Genomic DNA, 27,109 nt, shown 5'->3' with positions numbered 1-27,109 from the left:
AATGCCCTGGCTGTTTCACATCCCCCTGTTGACCTATTTTTCTTGTTGACTTTTACATGTTAAATGGGGCAAGAACCAAGAGTGGTGCTGTTGTGATAAATTCATTGATTCTATCAGGCTTATGCTGCTGTACAGCTTCTGTTTGACTCTCTCTATTTCACACATAGTGAATTGTTTGGAAATGTGACAGTAAAGCAGGATGAGTCTTAAGGCTTCAGAGTGCTCAAATAAAGTTCTATTTTAGGAGGGTAATGAATATATCTACCAACACCCAACTTCCTCTGTGTCAGGAAGTTTCCTGAAATTCCTAAAGTGGAAGTCCCAGTTTTTAAGCAAACCTTCTTGGCCTGTGGTCCAAGATCCAAGATTATCTGAGTTACCCAGGAAAGAATTTTCTGTAGTATCTGGCTGGTGAATCTTGCCCATATGCTCAGGGTTTAGCTGATTGCCATATTTGGGGTCGGGAAGGAATTTTCCTCCAGGGCAGATTGGAGAGGCCCTGGAGGTTTTTTACCTTCCTTTATAGCGTGGGGCATGGGTGACTTGAGGGAGGCTTCTCTGCTCCTTGAAGTCTTTAAACCATGATTTAAGGACTTCAATAGCTCAGACATGGGTGAGGTTTTTCATAGGAGTGGGTGGGTGAGATTCTGTGGCCTGCGCTGTGCAGGAGGTCAGACTAGATGATCAGAATGGTCCCTTCTGACCTTAATATCTATGAATCTATGAATCACAAGCAGGCTCATACTCGGCCAATATCCGAATGGGAGACTTCCAAAGAAAACTCAGGTTCTGCAGCAGCAAGTACTATTGGTGATTCATCCTGCTGAATCACTGCTGAACTAGGCACTGATTCCACCTAATATCAATGGGCTACAAACAATTCCAAAAGGTCTCTTCTGCTCTAGCCATGGAGCAGGCTCAGTGAAGAGGAGGAATAGTGCTGTGGATTGTGCAACATGTAGGCTCCCTATGAACACTGCAGAGATCAGGGGAATTGTGTCTCATGAATGTTTACTTCTAGGGGAATTCTGCACTAAAATATTAAAATTCTGCACACAATATTTTTAAATTCTGCATATTTTATTTGTCAAAATAACACAATATAATCACACCAGTTTCAATTATTTTTGGTTATTTATTTCAAAAAACCTGTCAGCAAGAATGTCTGTAATAATACAAACAAACAAGAAAAAAGATTCATACATTTTTTTGACAAATAGATTCCTTACTAAGCATATTAATACAGAACTCTAAGTAATAATTCATTTAAACTACAATACAGAACCATATTTCCCGCATCACCCCCCCCCCTGCACCCCCAACCCGAAACAGTGCAAAGGCTCTGGGGAGTTGGAGTAATGGTGGAGCTGAGGGAGAGGGAAATAGTTGCTCAGAAGGAGCCTGGGTGTAAACTTGGAGCCCCTGTCTGACCCTCCGCCCCACCATACCCATGCTGTCTGTCTCACTATAGCCCCTGTCTCCTGACCTGGCCCAACAGGCACTGTGAAGAAGGCAGGCTCTTTCTCTTCCCTAGCTGGTTGGTAGTGGCTGCTGTATTCTAGCGTCACAGAGCCCTCTGGTGGGCCAAAGGCAGAACTATAAGAACTTTTCAGCAGAAGCTTTTTTTGTGCAAAAAATTAAAAATATGTGTGACTCATTAATTATGTGCACATGCAGTGATGCAGAATTTCTCCAGGAATAAGTGTTGCACTGGTTTGAGTATTAATCTGATTCATATTTTAAAGTACTTGGGTTCTTTAAGAATGAAAGGCACTATATAAGTATGTTTCTAACATTATATTTCATTGGTGACAATGAGTTACCATGTTATTTTCTCTCTCATTTCTATGGTCTTTATCTTATTGTTGCTGTATTTCTTCTTCAAAAGGAATAATTTACAGTTTTCTTGATACTACTCAATAATTCTCCATAAATTAGTCCATACGATAAAACAGAGGTATGACATCATTTATTAGCTAATACACGTAAACAAGTTACATGCAAATTCTTTTAGAGATGGATGATTTAAATGCCTTTGGTTGTACTTAGCTATCTAATGGTCCAATCCAGGGTCTGAAGACTTGCCATATATGCCAATGGGGGTTGGATCAGGCCTTAAGTGATTAGAATCCAGCTATTAAATAATACATTACATTACTTCTTGTCTAAACCAAATATTAACATGTCATGAGTATTATGAGGAAAAAAACAAGCACTTCCTTAAAGCTATTATATCCTTGTCATATGTTTAGAATGATGGGGGCAGAAAATATATTTAATAGTTCTTTCCGAGTGGTATCTTTTGAATAAGAAAATAGTGGTTAAGCTTACATTCCCACAGCTCGTATGGAAGTGGTGGGTGTAAATCATACAGTTGTCTTCTGGCTTCCTGTCAAGTTCAGGCAGGTGGTTCTTTGCAACTCTAAAAGACATGAGAAAATTGGCCCACGGTACTAAGTATAGCTCACAGCTTAAGCAGCACTTCCTTCCAAACAATGATAGCTACAGTCCAGCATTAGATTTTAAAAAATTCTTAGTGTTTGACTTGCTCTTTAAGAGGTTATTGGAAATAGCTATGATGGCTATGATAGTATCAGGAAAAGAAAGATAGATGAAAGCAATCATCTAAAGCTATTTCAATCTTGCAAGCAGGGAAATTCCTTGCCTGGGAAAATCTTTTAGATCTTCCAACTGATTCCATGGTTTGTAATTTGAAATGTGAAACTAATGTCAAATAATTTAATATTAATAGGGTAACCCACAAGATGAGCTAATTTTGCCCTTTTATTAGTATTTGTGTTCTTTTTTGCTCCCTTCATTTCTGATAGTAGAATCCCTTTCTCCATGGCTTCAGCCAAAAGTATCTGCCACAACTACTTTCATATTGTGCAATGACCTACTATAAACTCTAAACTTCATTACTGGAGTCTTCAAGGTTTTGGCAAGGTCCATTGCACACCACTCATCTCTCCTATGAGACTCTAGCATCATTAAATCAGAATGAGAAAATAAGGAGCCTCTTGTCATATTGACTCCCAAGAGAGTATGCTAAGCACCTTCTCTCCTCCCCACCCCAGCAAGCTGAATATAATAGCTGCAGTTAGAAGTTGGTCATATTATTATCTCAGAATAATATTTACTGTGCATTTAGCCCCCCTTTTTCTTCATAAATTGTTCATGAACCAAACCTAATTTCTGGCAATGTATTTGATGAAAAGTATTTAGCCTGTGGATCATTTGTAACTGCTCCCTTGGACTATTGTTTATTCCTTCTTGATGGTTGTGTTGTGTTGTTAGTCACCTGAGTCACATTGTACTGTTTCTGCTTCTGACTGGATGTCTGCAAATTTCTAAAATTAGAGAATAACAAATGAAAAATAGTGCATAATCCACATCCAATAAGTGTTTTTGGACAAATTCATGCAAAATCCATTAAACTTTGTGTATGTATTAACATTTCATGGTTCTCCAAATACTCACAAATAATGCATTAGAAATAAATGAACAAACAATAGCATACTGTAATTGGAACATTATGTATGAAAGTGTTCAAGTATTTTCTTTAAAAAGTGTATCAGCTCTGCTCGTAGTTAACTTCTGCTTTCCTACAAGCTCACCCGAACATGAAAACATTCAACTCCTAGTTCAAACAAAGACTAATATTCTCAAGTGAAATTTAATATAAAATATAAATCATGCTTCATAGATTATTGTATTTCATAGATTAATATTTGTTTTAAACTCTTTGGATGGACAGGCAAAGATGACCAATGACCAACTCAGTATCTAGGGGTTGAAATCAGTTCACTTAAAAGTGTTCTCAGCAAGACTAGTACCATGAATTAATCTTAATGCTTGGGGAATTTATCAGATAAGAGTGTCACCTAGTGAGCATTTAATTAAGAGAAGCACAAAATGAATGGTATTATTGATTGTTTATAGATTCATAGATACTAAGGTCAGAAGGGACCATTCTGATCATCTAGTCCGACCTCCTGCACAGCGCAGGCCACAGAATCTCACCCACCCACTTCTATGAAAAACCTCACCCATTTCTGAGCTATTGAAGTCCTTAAATCATGGTTTAAAGACTTCAAGGAGCAGAGAAGCCTCCCTCAAGTCACCCATGCCCCATGCTACAGAGGAAGGCGAAAAACCTCCAGGGCCTCTCCAATCTGCCCTGGAGGAAAATTCCTTCCCGACCCCAAATATGGCAATCAGCTAAACCCTAAGCATATGGGCAAGATTCACCAGCCAGATACTACAGAAAATTCTTTCCTGGGTAACTCAGATCCCATCCATCTAATATCCCATCTCAGGGGATTAGTCCTATTTACCCTGAATATTTAAAGATCAATTACTTACCAAAATCCCATTATCCCATCATACCATCTCCTCCATAAACTTATCAAGTAGAATCTTAAAACCAGATAAATCTTTTGCCCCCACTGCTTCCCTTGGAAGGCTATTCCAAAACTTCACTCCTCTGATGGTTAAAAACCTTTGTCTGATTTCAAGTCTAAACTTCCTGGTGGCCAGTTTATACCCATTTGTTCTTGTGTCCACATTGGTGCTGAGCTGAAATAATTCCTCTCCCTCTCCTGTATTTATCCCTCTGATATATTTATACAGAGTAATCATATCTCCCCTCAACCTTCTTTTAGTTAGGCTAAACAAGCCAAGCTCCTTAAGTCTCCTTTCATAAGACAAGTTTTTCATTCCTAGGATCATCCTAGTAGCCCTTCTCTGTACCTGCTCCAGTTTGAATTCATCCTTTTTAAACATGGGAGACCAGAACTGCACACAGTATTCTAGGTGAGGTCTCACCAGTGCCTTGCATAATGGTACTAAAACCTCCTTATTCCTACTAGAAATGCCTCTCCTGATGCATCCCAAAACCGCATTAGCTTTTTTCACTGCCATATCACATTGGCAGCTCATAGTCATCCTATGATCAACCAATACTCCAAGGTCCTTCTCCTCTTCCATTACTTCTAATTGATGCGTCCCCAACTTATAACTAAAATTCTTGTTATTAATCCCCAAATGCATAACCTTACACTTCTCACTATTAAATTTCATCCTATTATTATTACTCCAGTTTACAAGGTCATCCAGATCCTCCTGTATAATATGCTGATCCTTCTCCGAATTGGCAATACCTCCCAGCTTTGTATCATCTGCAAACTTTATTAGCACACTCCCACTTTTTGTGCCAAGGTCAGTAATAAAAAGATTAAATAAGATTGGTCCCCAAACCGATCCCTGAGGAACTCCACTGGTAACCTCCCTCCAACCTGACAGTTCACCTTTCAGTAGGACCCGTTGCAGTCTCCCCTTTAACCAATTCCTTATCCACCTTTTGATGTTCATATTGATCCCCATCTTCTCCAATTTAACTAATAATTCCCCATGTGGCAGGGTATCAAATGCCTTACTGAAATCTAGGTAAATTAGATCCACTGCATTTCCTTTATCTAAAAAATCTGTTACTTTTTCAAAAACGGAGATTAGGTTGGTTTGGCACAATCTACCTTTTGTAAAACCATGTTGTATTTTGTCCCATTCACCATTGACTTCAATGTCCTTAACTAATTTCTCCTTCAAAATGTTGATCTAGCAACATTTGTCACTTAATTCCTAGAGAATTAACTCATAGACTTTAAGGTCAAATGGGACCATCATGATAATCTAATCTGATTTCCTGAATATTACAGGCCACAAACTTCACCACCCACTCCTGTAATAGACCCATAACCTGGCTAAGTTACTGAAGTCTTCAAATCATGGTTTAATGACTTTAAGTTACAGAGACTGCACCATGTACACTAGTTTAATCCTGCAACTGATCTGTGCCTCATAAGGCAGAGGAAGGCAAAAAACCTGCTAATCTGCCTGTTGTAGCTATTTGTGTATTTATGCAAAATCTACCTGCATGCACTCAGTTATATCTTTGATATCTTTCTACCAGCCTGGCTTTGATGCTACTACTGGAATTCCCCTATCTGCTTAGGCCAGAATTGATGCTACATTGGCAGCCAATCAGTATGTAATATCAGGGAGTAATATTGAAGGGAATTAGAAGTGTGCAATTAAAAGCTGAAAGTGCTGGCTCATCAGGAAAGACTATTAGAACGAAACAGACATAGCGTCTCCAGCCAATGTACACATGTTGTTGTGAGCAACAGAAATCAGGAGAAAGGACCACTCCAAAATATAATTAGTTAAAAAATCTTTAAAAATAAGTGTATCACAAATATTTATTCACAAAATATTGAAAGACTATGTAAATTAGTGGGTAGAACAAAATATTTGCAATTCCAGAGTATTATAAGTTGATTTGTGTTAAAAACTGAGCTTTGTAGCATTATATTATGTTCTTTAAATATAAAAGATAAATAATGTTTAGGAAAGACTAATCCTCTTTTATTCTGATATAACGTCCTTCATCCTAAAGGATCCCCACAGACCCAATTGTGGAACAGTTACTCATGTTGCGAAGTACATATTCACACAAGTATAGTAGTCCCATTTACTATTGATGCTAAATGGTGGATATGCCTAAAGCCTTTTGGAAATGGTTTGTTTGGCTTTTGGGAAAATTTTTGTTCGCTCTGTGCAGATTGGGTGAAAGATGTTTACACTCTTATGATTCTATGACCACTAAAATGGACCACACCTGTGGAGTCTGTACCTACTTCCCACCTTCCATGCCCCTTTTTGCTCAAGTTGCTCCTACATATCAGTAGCAGCCCTTGTTTACTCCCTTGTGCACAGGAGCAGCAGTTCTGACCAGCTTTTATTTAGGCCATGTAGCCAGGAAGTCAAGGGGATTTGCACAACCCTTTACCCCATCCCGCCTCCACTGCACTGCCTCATGTGTCTGGCCATGATTTGGGCCTTACTGGGGAAAAAATTCTCTTTACAAATAACAAACATTTGTCTTGGCCCAATATATAATGAATATGTAATGATGTACAGTTAAGAAATAATAATAATACAAAGTACGCTATCTTATGTAGCCATGCTCTCTGCTTGCAGCAACAAATGTACTAACATGTCAGAATATTCATCGTGACAAGTGATTGCATAAATCATAATTGTCACGTAATTTGAAATTAGTTGTTTGCTGATAAATTCTGTTATTTGGCATGAAGACACTGACATAAGATAGTCATATGTTCAGCCATGCCAATAGCTAAAATAACTATAAATTCATAGCTACGGAACACGTGCTAATAAGATTTCACTGCTGTTTACATTGGGCATACATTAAATTGATTAACTTTATAATTTGGGTGATGATTATACTTTTTTAGAATGATCGTAACTTTGGTAATTTACAGCTATAATTTCTAGAAGACTGAAGGTTTAAAAAGATGGAATCTGGCTCTCCCAACAGATTATATTTCTTATATTACAAAAGAATAATTTATCTGAGCCTAAATCAGAGTGCACTATACTTGTATAACGGATGCCCCTTTTTTCCCCTGGGAAAGCCATTGCAAAACTATAAATTGTTTGAAAAATAACATATGGTTTACCACTAACAGCAAAAATTATAATGGGCAGTTAGTTACTAAACATACTACCTTCTCAGATTATAGTGGTTTTGTTTAAAATTAAGTTTTTACCATTTATAGATTCCATTTTGTGTATTATATATTCACTGTCCTAGCTTGATACTTTTGCATATTTTTTGCCCCAGCTTCAGGAAACTTATGATTCAAGATCTAGAAGTTACTGTCTGGAGATATGGATATGCTATTGTTGTCCAAATCTAGTAAAAGGTTCTTTCTTACTTCAGTAGCCTCAGCCTTTAGAGTGAAAAACTGATTAGTTACTGGTTTTCTTGTTCAGTGGTTGACAACAAGTATGGCTACTGACAGGGTGTTGATTCTGCATCCCATCTTCTTATCCTCCACAGAGTTCAGAAAATGTCTAACAATTTTTATTTTATATATATAAAAAGAGGATAAATGTTCATGATGTTATACTAATTAGTCACAGAATAATTCTTGGTATTTATCATTATCATGAAGTATCAAGGAAAGGTTTATTTTCTCTTTTTTTCAGAGAGAACTATTGATCCAGATGATAGAGAGCTATACATGGTATTTTTACATGGATTTGAACTATCTAATTTAGAAGTGATTTGCATTTTTTACATAGATCCATGAGTGCTACATTTACTGAAGTGTTTGTTATTTATGCACTGAACTAATTTATCACAGTCAACCTTCCCCACACTGCTCTGCTGAACTCTTGATGTATGGGACCCACCTTCTGGTATGGGAGGTAGTATGCCTTCACTGTCCTTAGCATCTTCGCAAAGACCGCTGTAGTGGTTCCAACTGCCATAATAGTTTTTGCAGTGGAGTAACTTATTCACAAAAACAACGAGGAGTCCTTGTGGCACCTTAGAGACTAATAAATTTATTTGGGCATAAGTTTTCTTGGGCTAAAACCCACTTCATCAGATGTATGGATTGGAAAATACTGTAGCAGGTATATATATACACAGTACATGAAAAGATGGGAGTTGCCTTACCAACTGGGGTGTCAGTGCTAACGAGACAATTCAATTAAAGTGGAAGTGGGCTATTCTCAACAGTAGAATACCAAGGGAGGAAAAATCACTTTTGTAGTAGTAATGAGGGTGGCCCATTTCAAACAGTTGACAAGAAGGTGTGAGTAACGGAGAAATTAGTATGGGAAATTAAGTTTTGTAATGACCCATCCACTCCCAGTCTTTATTCAGGCCTAATTTGATGGTGTCCAGTTTGCAAATTAAGTCCAGTTCTGCAGTTTCTCATTGGAGTCTGTTTTTGAAGTTTTTTTGTTGAAGAATTGCCACTTTAAGTCTGTTATAGAGTGACCAGGGAGATTGAAGTGTTCTCCTCCTGAATGTTATAATTCCTGATGTCAGATTTCTGTCCATTTATTCTTTTGTGTAGAGACTGTCTGGTTTGGCCAGTGTACATGGCAGAGGGGCATTGCTGGCACATGATGTGATATGGACACCATCAAATTAGGCCTGAATAAAGACTGGGAGTGGATGGGTCACTACACAAACTAATTTCCCCTGCTGATACTCACACCATCTTGTCAATTGTTTGAAATGGGCCACCTTGTTTACATTGGCTTTATTAACACTACAAAAGTGATTTCTACCCCTTCTTGTCAACTGTTGAGAATAGTCCACTTCCACTTTAATTGAATTGGCTCATTAGCACTGACCCCGCACTTGCTAAGGTAACTCCCAATTTTCATATGCTGTGTATTTATACCTCCCCTACTGTATGTTCCACTCCAGGCATCTGATGAAGTGGGTTTTAGCCCACGAAAGCTTATGCCCAAATAAGTTTGTTAGTCTCTAAGGTGCCACTAGGATTCCTCATTGTTTTTGCTGATACAGACTAACATGGCTACCACTCTGAAACTTATTCAAAAGGAGCTTAACTAAGAGACTACCGCATTATTTCATCTAGACCACTGAGTAGATGTTAGATGATAAGTTTGAGTCACTAATGACCTAGACTGCTTCCAAACCATTGTGAAAAATTCCATTTCCCATTACCACCTTCCAGAACTATTCATATCTTCCCACCTCTTAAAAAAGATCATAAAAATGTAATAGATGGTCTGTATATTAGTTGTATGAGGACATGTGGCAGGTGGAAGCAAAGATTGGGCAAGAGTGTATATTTTTATTCTATACCAAATAAATCATGTTATACAAAAAAATTGCTCATTCACATTCTGCTCATAATGTCCACAGCTGATATTTTTACTGAGCTGTGAATAAGTACTTAATAAGAAGAACAGCATGGGGGGGGGAACCATAATGCGGCTAACATTGCCAGATCAGAGCTGTTCCAAGGTTGCCTTCAGCCAAAATCCTGTTTCTTCTCAATGTTAAATTATTATTCCTTTTATTTTTTTTAACAAAAAATTATAAAAAACATTTTTTGTTTTAAATCGACAACAAACTTCTGTTAGATTAAATCACGAAAGAAAGAGAAATGCAGGGGGTGAAATCCTGGTCCCATTAAAGTCAGTGGCAAAACTCCCATCAACTTCAGGGGGGCCAGGATTTCACCAAGGATCCCTGGGACATGAAGTGCATACTAAGGCTAAGATTTTCTAAGCTACTGAGACTCAGGTTCATTCGGATAATTAAACACATGTCTAAATTTAACAACATGAGTAGTCCCATTAAAATCAATATGCATATTACAGTAAAGACTAAAAACTGCAGTGGCAGACAAGAACTCCTTCAAGAGTGACAAACACAGAAAGTAAGATTTGCTATTCTGAATAGGTTCTTGAGGGAAAAGTGATCAACTAACCAATGATCAAAGTGACCAGTGATGTTCCTTTAGAGTAAGTTATCAAGCGTCAGGTGAAAGAACCTGGTAGCCTCAGAGAATTGTGCTCTCTAGCTTTTGATCCTCCTTATTGGCTCATTACTGTTAGGCATCTATTAGGAAAGGCTTATTTTAAACTTCAGACACATTTTTAAACTACTAACATTGTTGTTTTCATCTAAGTCTAGTTTGAACTACATTACATATATTGCAAGATAGCGGCCACAATTATCTGTCGGTGCTAATGGCAAAAGAAGCGTTGCTTGAGTATGGGAGATAGAAGGTCTAGCAGGAAATGGAGCACCAAACCATAAAACTACAACTTTATGTTACTGTTTAAAGGTTTCAACAATTGTTAATATAATTAAAAAAATAGGAACCATCCATTAATAGAAATGGACAAAGAAGAGATCACTTAGTGAGTCTGCCTTTAGACATGTTTTGTGAAATTGGAGAGTCATTCACACTGTATCAGAGTAGCAGCCGTGTTAGTCTGTATTCACAAAAAGAAAAGGAGTACTTGTGGCACCTTAGAAACTAACAAATTTCACACTGTAGTTACTTATCTAGGGAGATGTACTCAGAATTGTCTTGTACCTATGAGCAACACTGATTTTTATTAATTCTTTTCTAACCCTCCGAGTGTTCTCTGAACCACCTGCAGCCCAGAGAATTCCCCTCTCCTTACTCTGTATTTAACACCATCAGTCTAAACTCTGGCCAGAGTTCCTTAGAATTAGGGAAGCCTGGATATGACTCCATCTAAAATCTATCATTGCTGTTCCTGAGTTGGCAAAATGACAAAACACAAGGCACTCCCTTTCCCCAGAGGTTGAATATTCTGCCTTTGCAGCCCTCTCAGAAACTCTCTACTCAGAAGAAAAGGACCAAGAGTAGTGTCTCAAACTTGGAGCCCCTTTCTGGTAGTGCGTTGCCTCCAGACCTCATTCTGAACCTAGCAACAAGGCCTTGCAACCTAACAATGTTGAGCCCCAACAGTTCTTTCTTCCTTTTTATACATCACAGAACTTGCTATCATGATCTCACATATTCAGATCTTATCCTTAATATAAAGCAAAGAAGAAAGGTATTTGCTGATAAATAACTTGAGGGTTCTGAAATATTCATAACTTTTGGCAGCAGATAAATTCTATGTGTTGTTTATTTTAATACAGCAGAATGGGAGAGTAAAATTATGTTTGTTATCCATTAGGCTGGCCAATTTAGTGGCTATAGAGGTTTTTCTTCTGTATGCCAAACTTATCTTCCAAGGGTCTTTCTTTTCCCATTTGGGATTGGAGCTACCCAAGCCAAAGCATACAGTTCGAAAGATGCTGCAAAATACTAACTGTGAAATCCTGGCCCCACTGAAATAAATGGCAGTTTTGTTAATGATGTCAATAGGCCAGGAATTCCTCCTGGATGTTATAAATGGCTAACAGTGATGATTATCCTTGTGAGTCGCATTGCTACTGAGGAAAAAAAGCCAGATATCATTGGGTACAGAGTAATATAGGAGTAGAGCTGGGCGAACAATTAATTCAGTGTCTAATAACTCTTTTTCTGTTAGTGAGTTGCTTGCAAACAGAATGTTTAATTATTTAATTTAATTCCATATTTGAAATTATTCATAAAATTCATTGCAAGTGTTCAAATTTCAAAATTGAGTTGCTTTGACCGGACACACAGATCATATGATATGTTCATTGTCACCGATAGGATGAATTTAATTCTTAGGATCAGGTTTCTGGTATGAATACTTCTGAATACAAATTTAAAATTTGCATTCAGTGAATATTCAACAATATTTGCATAAAAGTAATTGTTTACATAAACATTACTATCAGTAAATGCATTTACTAAAATATTTGCAGAAAACAAACACAAAAAACAAACAGAACACAATGAAAACAAATTCCTTTAAAAACTTAAACAAATGTTAGAATAAAATATTTTTCTCTACCCAGAAGTATTATCAGACTACAAAATTAATGCGTACACTGTTATTTTAAAAGAAAAGCTAATAGGCTAATGTTGATATAATGTCTAATATAATGTATAAACAAAGGGATTTATTAAGCTTCCTATTCCTGATTTGACATTGTATCACTATAATGTAAAAGGGGCAATTCTCAGAGGGCCTTGATTATACCTGGGATTTGCAAATTGTACCTCAACAATGAAGGTGTCACTGTTTAAGTAATGTAGCTTACAATGCACTTGGACAATAGTTTCCCCACAATTGGCAAAATCTGAATATTACCACAGAGAATAGGTTTTTTGCATTTTACAAACATCTGCATGAATTGGTCTACAGTCTAGATAACACAGCAAATTAGAATTTATTTTTAATTAGCTTTGATGTGCATCAAGAGGATATATTTGTCTTCACATGTTTTTATGTCTGCCTCTTTAGATAGATGAGTTATAACTATCAAGGCACAAAAAAGGCAATAAGAAGAGGTTCTATAAGTACATTAGGAGCAAGAGGAAGACAAAGGAAAGCATGGGTCTTCTACTTAGCAGGAAAGGAGAGCTAATAACCGAAGACATCAAGAAGGCTAAGGTGTTTAATGCCTATTTTGCTTCAGACTTCACTAAAAAGGTAAACTGTGACCATATGTTTAACACAATTAATATTAACAACAAGAAGGAAGAAACACAAGCCAAAACAGGGAAAGAACAAGTTACATACGTTAGATATATTCAAGTTGGCAGGGTCTATGAAAGTCACTCTAGTGTACTTAAGGAATTAGCTGAGGAATCTTTGAAATGTTAGTGATCATTTTTGAGAACTCAAGGAGGATGATTGAGTTCCCAGAGGACACGAGTGCAAACATAATATCTACCTTTAGAAAGGGGAACAAAAGGGAATTATAGACCAATCAGTCTAACCTCAATACCTGGAAAGATACTGAAACAAATTATGAAATAATCAATTTGTAAAAATGTAGAGGATAATAGGTTTATAAGTAATAGCTAGCATGGATTTGTCAAGAAAAAATCATGCCAAATCAAACTCATTTCCTTCTTTGATAGGGTTACTGGCCTAAGGGCTAGGGCAGAAGCTATAAACATGATATGCTCTTATTTTAATAAGACAAGGTGGGTGAGGTAATATCTTTTATAGGACCAACCTCTGTTGGAGATAAAGACAAGCTTTCCAGCTATACAGAGCTCTTCTTCAGGTCTGGGAGAGGTACTTACAGTATCACAGCTAAATACGAAAGGATCAGGGGTTGTAGTGTATTATAAATTGAATATGAGTCAACAATGATTCAGTTGTATTGCATAAGGGTGTATTAACAGAAATGTCATATGTAAGACACAGAGGTAATTGTCCTGCTATACTCAGCATTGGTCAGGCCTCAACTGGAGTATTATGTCCAATTTTGGGAACCACACTTCAGGAAAGATGTGGACAAATTGGAGAGAGTTCAGAGGAGAGCAACACAAATGATAAAAGGTTTAGAAAACATGACCTATGAGGAAAGATTTAAAAAAACTGGGCATCTGAAGAAAAGATGACTGAATAGGAATCTGATAACAATCTTTAAATCTGTTAAGAGGTCTTATAAAGAGTATAGTGATCAATTGTTTTCCTTGTCCACTGAAGGCAGGACAAGCAGTAAAGGACTCAATCTGCAGCAAGGGAGATTTAGGTTAAATATTAGGAAAAACTTTCTAACTATAAGGAGAGTTAAGCACTGGAATCGACTTCAAGCGAGGTTGTGGAATCTCCATTACAGGAGGTTTTTAAGAAAAGATTAGACAAACACCTGTCTGGGATGGCTTGGGTATACTTGTTTCTGCCTCAACACAGGGGGCTGGACTAAATGATCTCTCAAGGTCTCTTTCCAGCTCTACATTTGCATTATTTTATTGTTCTATGCTACCTGATTCTGAAACCTGAAACTCAAGGCTAGGTTCACCAAAAAGTTTGTTAACTTTTGCTGAACGTTTGAAAAAAAACATGGGAGTCTTTTCAAATGAACCTGGGATAATTGTGTTCTTTTGCATCAAAAGTATGTAAAATTCATGCTTTCACCTAATTCTGACTGGGGATGGACCCAAAACAAATCACTGAATCTCAATAGCCTACAACTTTGGGAATTCTGGATACAGGTACAAACTATAGCCTTTGCTTTACAGCAGTATTTCTAGTATCAGACTTTACAGGTTTAAATTTAAGAAATAAGAGGCTATGTAACATCTTGAAAAATTCTGAGATCCACATCCCAGAAATGAAAAGGAGTACTTGTGGCACCTTAGAGACTAACAAATTTATTAGAGCATAAGCTTTCGTGAGCTACAGCTCACTTCATCGGATGCATTTGGTGGAAAAAACAGAGGAGAGATTTATATACACACACACAGAGAACATGAAACAATGGGTTTATCATACACACTGTAAGGAGAGTGATCACTTAAGATAAGCCATCACCCACAGCAGGGGGGGAAAAGGAGGAAAACCTTCCATGGTGACAAGCAGGTAGGCTAATTCCAGCAGTTAACAAGAATATCAGAGGAACAGTGGGGGGTGGGGTGGGGGGGAGAAATACCATGGGGAAATAGTTTTACTTTGTGTAATGACTCATCCATTCCCAGTCTCTATTCAAGCCTAAGTTAATTGTATCCAGTTTGCAAATTAATTCCAATTCAGCAGTCTCTCGTTGGAGTCTGTTTTTTCCACCAAATGCATCCGATGAAGTGAGCTGTAGCTCACGAAAGCTTATGCTCTAATAAATTTGTTAGTCTCTAAGGTGCCACAAGTACTCCTTTTCTTTTTGCGAATACAGACTAACACGGCTGCTACTCTGAAACCTGTCATTATGGAAGGCACTGAATTTAGCCGTATAGAGTGGAAATCTGTCAACTTCATGAAAAAACTCGCACAGATACAGACAGACATCATCTTCCTCTCAGGGGATACCATCATAGGGCCTAATCACATCAGCCACACTATCAGAGGCTCGTTCACCTGCGCATCTACCAATGTGATATATGCCATCATGTGCCAGCAATGCCCCTCTGCCATGTACATTGGCCAAACTGGACAGTCTCTACGTAAAAGAATGAATGGACACAAATCAGACGTCAAGAATTATAACATTCAAAAACCAGTTGGAGAACACTTCAATCTCTCTGGTCACTCGATCACAGACCTAAGAGTGGCTATACTTCAACAAAAAAGCTTCAAAAACAGACTCCAACGAGAGACTGCTGAATTGGAATTAATTTGCAAACTGGATACAATTAACTTAGGCTTGAATAGAGACTGGGAATGGATGAGTCATTACACAAAGTAAAACTATTTCCCCATGGTATTTCTCCCCCCCACCCCACCCCCCACTGTTCCTCTGATATTCTTGTTAACTGCTGGAATTAGCCTACCTGCTTGTCACCATGGAAGGTTTTCCTCCTTTCCCCCCCCTGCTGTGGGTGATGGCTTATCTTAAGTGATCACTCTCCTTACAGTGTGTATGATAAACCCATTGTTTCATGTTCTCTGTGTGTGTGTATATAAATCTCTCCTCTGTTTTTTCCACCAAATGCATCCGATGAAGTGAGCTGTAGCTCACGAAAGCTTATGCTCTAATAAATTTGTTAGTCTCTAAGGTGCCACAAGTACTCCTTTTCTTTTTGCGAATACAGACTAACACGGCTGCTACTCTGATCCCAGAAATGGTGACTGCTCCATAGCCACTGAATACTGTTTGGGCCCTGGGTGGGGAATCTTTCTGTCGCAGTCAGCCTCATAACATCCATGTGACTCCTAAACCCCTCAGCCTTAAAAGGTGAAGACCATGACTCATCTATGGTAATTGGGGTGCTAAGGAATGGTATTAGGGAGGTACTACCTTCCAGGATCACCACTGGAAGAAATGATTTCATTTGAGTTGCAGTAAGCTATATTGATTAGGAGATTGAAAGCCATCCTTGTTTGTGGCTCCACTCATTTCCATGCCATCCACAGCAGGCCATCAATTCACAGACTGGTTTGGTTTTGTGTAGGACTTGGCTATGCAGATGCTTGGAGATTACATAGCCTCTTGAACCTGTAGCTAGGATTCAGGATTTGGTTTTTAGTCCTTGGAGTCTCTGGACTACATTGCAAGGATACAATCTGCTTAAAATAACGGGCAGCGCACAGTTGTGTTGTCAAGGAACAGACCAAGTGCTTGCAGGGGAAGTAATCTACATTAACCCTTCACCTAGTGCAGATTACTGACCACTCACTTCCTACTCTCCTGCAGAGCAGGGGAGTAGCAGCCTGATGGAGGCTGCTCTCCCAACCACATTGTGCCCTGGATGGAGGGAGGGAAGGGGCATACTTAAACCTGCTTACTCCCCTGTATGGACACACAGAATGGGCTATTAACTTGGGCCTTGTCTACATTACAGGGGAAATTCAATCTAAGATACGCAATTTGAGTTACGTGAATAGTGTAACTCAAATCGACATAGTTTAGACCTACTTACTGCGGGGTCTACACTACACAATGTTGATAGGAGATGCTCTCCCGTAAACTCCCCCTACTTTTCTCGATCCGGTGGAGTACAGGAGTCAATGGGAGAGCAATCTGTTGTCAATTTAGCGGGTCTTCACTAGACCCGCTAAATCGACCGCCAATGCATCAATCACTGCTCATCGATCCCCTGGGGTAAGTGTAGACCTTACCTATCTACACTTGCCTATTCTTGTGGCAGTGCATTGGGTAAGTGTAGCTATCTGCCTCAGTGAGAGGCTCCAGCAGTGAGGAGGCAGCAGGACATGACACTGCTAAAAATAGCAGTATAGACATGGGAGGCACTGCTTGGTCAGGTAAAGAACCGTATAGGATATATATCCTAGGGTTCAGGCATATAGGGCACTCTATTATACTCTATTTTCGTAACCGGTGTCTCCCTGTCTGCAGTGCTATTCACAGCTGTCCTAACTGGGCATGCAATGTCTGTACTCCACATGCTGCTTAAGTGTAGACGCACCCTAGGAGAAGAAAGTCAATACAGCTATTGTTTTAATTGATAAAATATCAGTTGGTAGTTTTATGTTAAGGTCATACATGCAAAATAGTCATTAACATGAATAGTTCATGAACTGCCTCTAGAAATACAATATAAAGGAAATACATTTTCATCAAACAAGTTTCCCAATTATTGCTTTTTTTTCTCTTTTATTGCAAGGGTCATTTATGCTTAAAGTATTGAATTTAATAGTTTTCCCATCAAGGAACAATAATTTTGCTTTTCTAGGACAAAATTTTTTGAAGAGCTTAAGCTTGTCCCCTTACACTTCAGAAACAAATAATAAACAGCAGCAACAAAATTTTCATTGTGTTTTTCTTTTTTAATTCATGGCTAGACTGAAGTACTAAGAATGAGTATCCTGTGCAAAGCTGACTCTGCATTAACTAGTTTCTCAACCTATTCTTTTATATTTGGAAAATGCGTAGCTGCTTCCTTGAAAGACTGAGAGAGCTGGAAAAGGTATATAAACCACAGAGAGAATACACTCCAAGTCTTTGGCTGGTATAAATCGGCATAGCTGGAAGTTCCTGGCACTTCCCTGCTGTTATAGTTCTCTGTGCTAATTCTACCGTGTCTCTTGTTCCTCACATCTCGTGTTGTTATCCTGAAAGATTTGGAAATTCTGTACTTTTGTAAGTGACAAATGTTTTGAGGTAGCCGAAGAATTCATTAACATTTCCTTTTTTTCACATCAGCAGATTCCTTTTGCACAAAATGAACATAAAATGAGGTATAAAAGACATTACAAGCAACATTTTCCTATGTCCTTTTTGCTCCTTTGAGAAATATGGCTCCTTTAGAGTTGCTGAGGACCACTGCATTTATCTTCAAGCACTCATTGGACAAATATCAATGACTTAATAGATACTTTTGATACCATAGCAATAGTTAACAGGTAAAACAAAATTTTTTAGATCACCTTGATCACTTTGATCGATTGGTCTGTCAGCCCTCAGATAGATTGCACCAATCACAACACACCTTCTCTTCTCTTATCCTGGCCTTCCTTCTCCATGTGCAGCCATGCCTTTTCACAATAAAATCTTCCCATCTCTTTGGAGTCAGCTAAGTGGTTGTTTCAGTCCCCGTGGGTAGCACTTGGTGACAGCTGCAGTCCATTGATTGTCAGTGAGCCTAACTATATGACCAGCCCATCACATTTTACTGTACCTGCTTTCAACTATAACGTCCTGCACTCTACTCTGCTGTCTGATCACTTCATTGGGGACTCAGTTGTGGATTGAAATCCTCAGAATTCTTCTTCCCATCGCCCTGTCTGTGACAGATAGTTGTTGCGCCTCTATCTTAATCAGTGCCCATGTTTTGCTGCCATACAACATTGCCGGCAGCAAACTCTGACTGCACTATGGATATGACTCTGTTCAACACTCCCCTTCACATCCCGGTCAAAAAAGGTGTGAAGCAAGGAGACATGGTTTCACTGAAACTCTTCACAGCCTACCTCAAAATGGTAATGAGGCGGATGAACTGGAAGGGTGGAATCAGCGTCAACGGAGAGCAGTTAAACCACCTCAGATTCGCGGACGAGATCATGTTGATTGACGAAAACACTATGAACATTTTGTATATAAACTAAATAAAATATTAAAGAATTATACTTTTTTGCTTTAAAATTCATGTATTTCATTATATTTTATGTTTACTACAATGCTGAAGACTCTCATAGTGTTATTGTATGCCTTATTTAATTCATTAGTTTGCAGTAGGTAAGTATGTATTTTTTAAAGAATGCAAGAATTACCGGGACAGGATTGTTCCTAAAACACCCAATGATTATTTCACAGTTGTACTGGTGGACAGTAAACACAGTTTTGGTTAGGGTGTTTTTGTGGATTGTAAAAAGAAAAGGAGTACTTGTGGCACCTTAGAGACTAACAAATTTATTAGAGCATAAGCTTTCGTGAGCTACAGCTCACTTCATCGGATGCATCCGATGAAGTGAGCTGTAGCTCACGAAAGCTTATGCTCTAATAAATTTGTTAGTCTCTAAGGTGCCACAAGTACTCCTTTTCTTTTTGCGAATACAGACTAACACGGCTGCTACTCTGAAACCTGACTTTGTGGATTGTGACTCCATAATGAAACCTGTAAAAAACCTGTAAAACTGGGATAAAAATCCTTAACTCACAGGAGTGTTGTGAGTATTAATTAGTGAATGTCTGGAACATGCTTTGAAGATGACAAATGTGATATAAATGCAAATTATTTATTATTACTATCTTCCTAATATGGCACAAATTTGGCTGATGTGAAACAAGAAATTGAGTTCACTGAATAGAGGTAGGCACAGTAAGATCAGGCCTTTGCAAGCTTCATATACATAATTCTTCCCTTGAATCTCAGTTCTACACTGAAATACCCCAGATATCCTCTAATCCTGGGCCTCCACACAGCTCTGCCTGTGCACCTGCCATCTCAAGGAGTGATCCAAAGCCCAGTGAAGACAAAGGAAATTTTGCCATTGACTTCAATGAGCTTCATATTAGGTCCCAAGAAATGGGCCTTGATGCAATGTTTTGAAAAAACTGTTCCAAGCGAACACCCGCATTCTTGCTTAAGAGCATGATCATATTGATACAGACTGTCAGGTTTTGTCAGATCATATTCTCATCATATGCAGTTCCTTCTGCACAGTATAATGATACTATGCAAATCTATTTGGATGTGATTCTATAGCCAGTCTGGCACATTAAATACATGTGGCTTTAGCATCAGCATATTACACCCTATATAGTTGTTACTACCGTAGAAATCCCCTTAATTAGCATACCCCCATGAAAACAGAAATATGACAGAGATTCAGATAAGAATATATTGAGCTGGGAAGTATTCACTTTATTTCATGAACAGTGTTAGCATCGTACAAGGTATTAACGTGTTATAAATGTATTAGCTTATGATCAAATAATTTATCAGACATAATGGCATATAGAAGCCATGAACAAAGAGAAACACAGTAGGAAACTTTTGCTAGAGAGTACCAGTTTACATCTGCAAATTCTAGTGTATAGGCTGTAGGCAGAACCCAGTGTGGCATTTATACATTGTGTAGGTATCACTGCAACGTAGTGCACCAGATCTGGTCCCTGGTGAGCTTCCCAATTAAGCAGGGCAACATTTATCAGGGGACATGTCAATGGATTCTACTCCATGTGTGCTATCATTAGCAGATGGTTATGTTAATAAAATTCATGGGACCAGCTTACACCCTCAAAACCCAGGAAAATCAGAGTTAAGGTTCCTACAGCAACCTGAACTCTACCTTAGATCTAAAAAAAATGGTTTCTCAATACGGGTCAAACTGTGGCTTGGCAAGCATAGCAGCGTAAGGGGGAGTTTTGCATCCTGGGTTGCAGTGTGGGTGATGGAGGAGTTCTGCAGAGGTGCTATATTCCCTTCCCAGATAGGTGGGTATGATGGGATAGCTGTGGGCTCAGCTAAGCTGTGGTGCTGTGGATCATACACAGTGCAGTGTTCTCTGTCCCCAAAGCAGCAAGAATACTGAAAAGGAGTCACTGGCTCCTAAAATCACAATCCTCTTCTTGGGATACTCTAGAGGCAGTACTTGTGGCACCTTAGAGACTAACAAATTTATTAGAGCATAAGCTTTCGTGAGCTACAGCTCACATCCGATGAAGTGAGCTGTAGCTCACGAAAGCTTATGCTCTAATAAATTTGTTAGTCTCTAAGGTGCCACAAGTACTCCTTTTCTTTTTGCGAATACAGACTAACACGGCTGCTACTATGAAACCTGTCTAGAGGCAGTGCAACAGCATGGTGCCCCATATTCAGTATGAATTGTAAACCCATGATCTAGCCCTGTATAATCACATTAGGCGTGGCAATGTCACACATTATCCTTATACTGTTAAAAAAAAACCTTGAAATTTGTGCAAGGGTATCCAAGTATTAAAAAATCACTTTCCAGTGGTGAAAGCAGAACTGTATTCAGTCTCTGGAAGTTCTGGTTCTCCAGCTCAACCTGCCAAACCTTATTTCCTTTGCTGACCATGGGCAGAGTTTGGAATTATGAGAGTGAGGATGGGAACATATATTTCACCAGTCTGAAAATTTACCATGGTAATGTATTCTGGGCCCAGCAGTGGTTTTAAGTTTTCCACTAATGGATTACATTTTCTTTTTTTCCCCTAAAGTAAGTTTCTATTTTTTTTCCAAAGAAATCCTTCAAAATGTAAATTTTGTAAATTTATCACAGTGATTACTCCCTAATATGAATGGATTATTTATGGTGATATTTAAGTGACATTCATAGTGTCTGCCCAGTGCTGCACTGACTCGCAGTCCCCTCCCTCCAGATCATGGATACAAGAGTTGCTACCTTGAGATTTTGTTCTGGCATTGGACAGCTGCACTCTTCCCTTCCCACCACACCACCAGAGAGTCAGATGAAAACAGAATCTCTGCACTTTCTTCGCAGCACTGCATCAAAATGCTTGTCAGAATCATATATTCTGTGGCTATGTTGGTAATTACAAGCTCCACTGGTGATATTTCCATCAGACAGTTCAGTGCAAAGGGTGAAATCTGCCCCATGCAGAGGGCCAGCTTAAGGTCTATACACTACGTAAGCCCTATTTTGAGTTCTTAATTTAGATTTCTGGGGCACGTGGGTGTTGTTCTGGCCCTTGACATATGCCCTTGAAATGCCTTCGATGAGAAAAGCATTTCATGCTTCATGGAAGTTGTAGGACCTGATTTTTAAAAGGCAGCTACCTCTTGTGTATGTGCACATACTTTTGGTGAACTATCACGAATATGCACAGATAAATAGATTTCAAAATTTGAGCATGCAAGTGATGGAACGTGTACAGACTAAGTGCATTTGAACACATGAGTTTTTCATGAGAAAATTCTATGGTCTGTATATGCAGGTGATAATGCACAAAAGGCATATGCAGGTGTGCATAGAGTTGCAGAAGTATTAGCCAGTGTTGTGTAAGCATAACCCAGCTGTGACACCACTGAAGGTCAGGCAATTGATACAGAAGAGGATATTCTTGTGGTAAAAGAACTGGATTGGGATAGAGGCAATCTGGGTTCAAGTTCCCACTCTATCACACAGCCTGGGGGCAAGTCATTTAATTGCTCTGTGCTTCAATTCCTCAGTTGTATCATAGGGATAATAAAATTGCCCATCTCTGCCTTGTCTGTTTAGATGGCAAGCACTCCCTATGCGGGTACTGTCTCTTGTGTCAGCACCTAGCTCAAAAGGGTCCAGATCTTGGCTGAGGTCACTGCAATAATACAAATATAAACTATCACTAGTAGCAAGATACAGATAAAAGCAGTCCAGCTATTTAGAGCTACATGAGCTTAAAAAGGCTGTTATCTACTTAAAAAGAAATCTTTTAAAAATAGAACTAAGGCTGAGAACATATTGTCTTTTAAACAACATTAATTGTGTGTTATAATTTAAAAATATCTCTGGGAGTTCACAATTAAGTTTCCAACACTATCTGCACAATAACATTTTACCATTGCACAGAACCAAAACCACTCAGGTAGTAATGATTCAAAAGCTTTCATCCTACTTAATCTTCACTCAATGTGATAATCCTCATGGTATCAGTTATTAGCTATCAGGCTATATAGGTGTTCATCATTCCCTGTACTTTACTGGTGTGTAAAGGTATGGATGAGGATATAGGAAGCCTCTTTCTGTAACAGAAGCAGCAGGGAAGTATATCTCCATGACGCTCAAGACAGCACCAGCTAAGAGGGCCAGCTAATGCACTGACCAATGCACAATGTCCCTGGGAAGCTGTGATCCGCCAGCTAGCACAGAGTGTTCAGCCCCCAGCTCCTACCACATACATTGCTACCAGCCAGTGCCCTGGTCTGTGGCTTATATTGCTCCAGTTCAGAACAGCTGATAAGTGTGTCCCGTGACATATCTACTCAGCTCGCTCTATGGAGCCCTGCCCAGGGCTAGCAGGATTCCTATGGCGGCCTTGCTGCATTATCTACAGCTGGATTTAGCCCATGTACTTTCAGCCCATTAAAATTTGGTAAAACGTGCACAAATCCGATAATTGTGAACTCAATTGCTTCATTTGTGAGGGAAAATAAAGTACTCACAATTACAAATCAGGCAGTGGGATGCAGTCTCCTGATGTGAGCATGTACACCTGAGGTTTTTATGAGTTTGCAGTGACAAGTTTTATTGGCCCATTTGTAAATTTATTAATGTATTAGCTGTGATGTTTTTTACCTCACCATCAAACCAGGAAGTCTTGTCATTCTTTTGGTGGGTTAGCTTTTTTCATCTGTATTGTTAGGTCACAGCCAACAATGGTTGAGGCATATTCAAATCAAATAAGTCTTAATAAATATGCTGATAAATTAAAATTGAATCAGTATAAGTATTTGGACCTGATCATTCCCCTATTGAATTAATTGTTACATTTGGTTCATAAGGAGCAAGATTATGGATTTCTTTATTCTACTACTTCCTCATATCAAGGTGTCCCCTGAGAACAGATGTATTAAAATAATTCACAGAGTCTTTCCAAACTCTTGGCTGCACCCACATTGTTCTACGTATTTTTACATTATGCAGCATTTGTATGATGAGGAATATAGCTGATCAGTAGGATCACTCTGTGCCATTACTAGATCACTGACTGTGATATCTGCTGATTCTGTGAGGTCACTTTGTCACCAAATTATGAGCATTATCTGTCACTTTTATTGTTTTAGTTTAAAAAACTGACAGTGAAAGGGAAACAGCACTGAAAAGACTGAAATATTTGTCTCCATTGCTCTTTAACCTAATAATACACTCTTCTGAAACACAGAGGAGCCACATGAATTTTAAAGCCTGGGCTTATATGAACTGAGGCTGTTGAATTACTGCCAATCTGGGAAAGATGAATTCTCTGAATTAAGAGATGGACAGCTTAACTGAAACGATCTGAGTTCATTACATATAACCTTTTTCAGCTGTCATACTAGAGACCAGACAGTCCTTTTCACTCCGCTTGGATTCCAAATGAGATTTCTGAGATTAAAGGCCTGTGTGGAGGAAGAGACTATTAGCATGAAAAGCAGAGAGACTGATGAGGATAGACAATATAGTATCCAGAACAGCTACTATTCTTGAAGCCCACAAAGTGGCTAACAGAGGGGCTATTTTAAAAAAGAAGCTACAGAGGATCTTTGTCATATGGGGGTTTGGGGAGGGAGCTTCTTATTCTAATTAGGGTCAGATGAGTCATAGCCTGATTGACCACATGAGCCCTAGTTCTGCAGGGGAAATCATGGCTCTCTAACCAGTTTAGAGTTCTTTGAAAATGATAATGAGAGAAGGTACTGAGGGCACAGTGGCTATATTTACTTAGATTTTAAAAAGCTTCCAACAGAGACCACTACAAGAGACTATTAAGGAAAATAACCCTGGTTTAGCAGCAAAATCATGCTGTAGATTAAAAACTGGTGGAGGAATAGGAAACATATGATCATGGGTCTGAGTTGTCACCTCAGTGTGCAGCATGGCCCAGCTGTACACTGGGGTTCTTTGTGGGAGCAGAGAGAGAGGAAAGAAATGGTAAATAATCAAGGGAACAAACACTAAACAGCACTCTTCCCATTTTTCAGTGCAAGTATGCCGCTAATTCACCTCAGGAGCTGAGTGCTTGCAAAACAGTCTCTAAATCTTCTGTAGAACATCTGTGCTAGGGATGGGTGGACATGGAGACACTGAATCATCTCTGTATTTACTAATTTATTACCACCCGCAAAGAGTTTACTGCACATTACTTTTGCCAAAAATTAAATTACAAGGGTAAGACATGCAAGACAATTGTATGTGAAGAAATGTCATTATATTTTATTGTATTGTTGGCCAAGGTCCTGAAGAATCCAGCTCATGTTTACTCACATTATGTATTTATGAGGTTTTGGATGATGGATAGATCCTTCCACAAGTCCTGTGGAAAAGACAAGCAAAACATGCCACTCCACTGGGTTTGCATGTGAATTTTACAGGGGTTAAATGAACAAAGATGCTCAGAAGGCAATTTCCCCTCTGCTGATTGGATATCATTGAATAAACTCATCAAGTCGCTCTATCGCCAAAGCATGACTAGTTTTCTCTCATTTGTGTACTACAGTTCAATGTGCACTGCAAAACAGTGGCCAGATTAAGAAAAAAAAGAGACAGACCATAAACTTGCATGTTTAATATGTAAAATTAAAAGGAACAAGGCAAAAATTGTGGAAAAAAGGCAAAAGACTCATCAGTCATTGCAGTTCCCAGAGCAAAAGTGACATGTTTGCTGGCAATTTTTAATATATTTAAGTTCATATCCCTATTTACTCTGTTATTTGTGTAACCCGTACTGTGACTGCAACTTCCCAAGCTATGTTGTTGTGTCTGAAATACAGGCATTTTAAAAAGAAACACTAATACCTTTCACAAGTAATATATGCATTGTGCCTTTTTGCTAGTTGACAAATCACTATTGTGCCTATCTTTTATTTCTGTTTTGTATCAATTTACTCATTCCACGATAACCATTTTATCATGGCACACTGTTTACTTTACTAGATAAAACAATACAATGATTAAAATGAAAAGATATAGAAGTATGAAAAAGGGTGATAGCCTGTTATATGCGCCTTCCTGGGGATGTGATCACATCTTATCTTTGAAAAGAAATAACATTAGACTGGGCTGGTAGTAGAGCTCATAAAAAATGTTTGGACTGAACGCTTTTCCACCAGTAAATGCTGATTTGATGAAATCTAAACATTCTGTAGAAATATGTTGATTCCATCAAAACTTTTGACAGAACCCAAACAGGCAGGCAGGTTGGTCTGGTTCCCTGCCAGCCCTGGTTTCTCATGCAGCTACCTTGCTAGGCTGCCCATCTCCCTGGACAGCTGCCTTTCAGGTTTTCCTGACTTCCCAAGCAGACAGCTCCCTGGAAAATTGCACAACACAGGGAGGCAGCCGCTGAGGGAGCCAAAATGGAATTTTTCAGAATTTTTACTCCCATGAAAAATGTAGACTTTTTCACTTTATCCTGATTTGGGACAAAACAATTTAAAAAAAAATCCGGCAGGAGGGAAATTCCATTTTCTGGGCAGCTCTAGTCAGTAGTTGGTTGGGAGATGTGCCCAAAAAACCCAACCCGACCAACCTGACAACCCCTCTTATAACAAGACATGGAGCTGGTGCTTCTGTACATAAGAACATCAAAACGGCCATACTGGGTCAGACCAATGGTCCATCCAGCCCAGTATCCTGTCTTCCAACGGTGGCCAATGCCAGGTGCTTCAGAGGGAGTGAACAGAACAGGTAATCATCAAGTGATCCATCCCCTGTCACCCATTCCCAGCTTCTGGCAAATAAAGGCTTGGGACACTTCAGTGCATGGTTTTGCATCCCTGCCCATCATGGACCTATCCTCCATGAACTTATCTAGTTCTTTTTTGAACCCTGTTATAGTCTCTGCCTTCACAACATCCTCTGGCAAAGAGTTCCACAGGTTGACTGTGCATTGTGTGAATAAATATGTTCTTTCATTTGTTGCCTATTAATTTCATTTGGTGACCCCCTAGTTCTTGTGTTATGAGAAGGAATAAATAACACTTCATTATTTACTTTCTCCACACCAGTCATGATTTTATAGACCTCTATCATATCCCCCCATTAGTCAAGC

General features: G+C 38.8%; 1 long non-coding RNA gene across 1 annotated transcript in view; it reads right to left on the bottom strand.

Moving 5' to 3' along the window:
• Positions 1-1,211: 1,211 nt before the first annotated feature.
• The window catches only part of LOC119863611, an 81,387-nt gene continuing 55,489 nt past the window's right edge, over positions 1,212-27,109 (bottom strand). The window contains exon 3 of the long non-coding RNA XR_005295662.2: positions 1,212-3,350. This is a non-coding gene — a long non-coding RNA (uncharacterized LOC119863611). The remainder of the gene's footprint in view (positions 3,351-27,109) is intronic.

Source organism: Dermochelys coriacea, chromosome 11 (genome assembly GCF_009764565.3).
Source record: "Dermochelys coriacea isolate rDerCor1 chromosome 11, rDerCor1.pri.v4, whole genome shotgun sequence".
Taxonomy (NCBI): Eukaryota; Metazoa; Chordata; order Testudines; family Dermochelyidae; genus Dermochelys; species Dermochelys coriacea.
The sequence above is the reverse complement of the archived record's forward strand: the minus strand, read 5'-3'. Positions and strand labels throughout refer to the sequence as shown.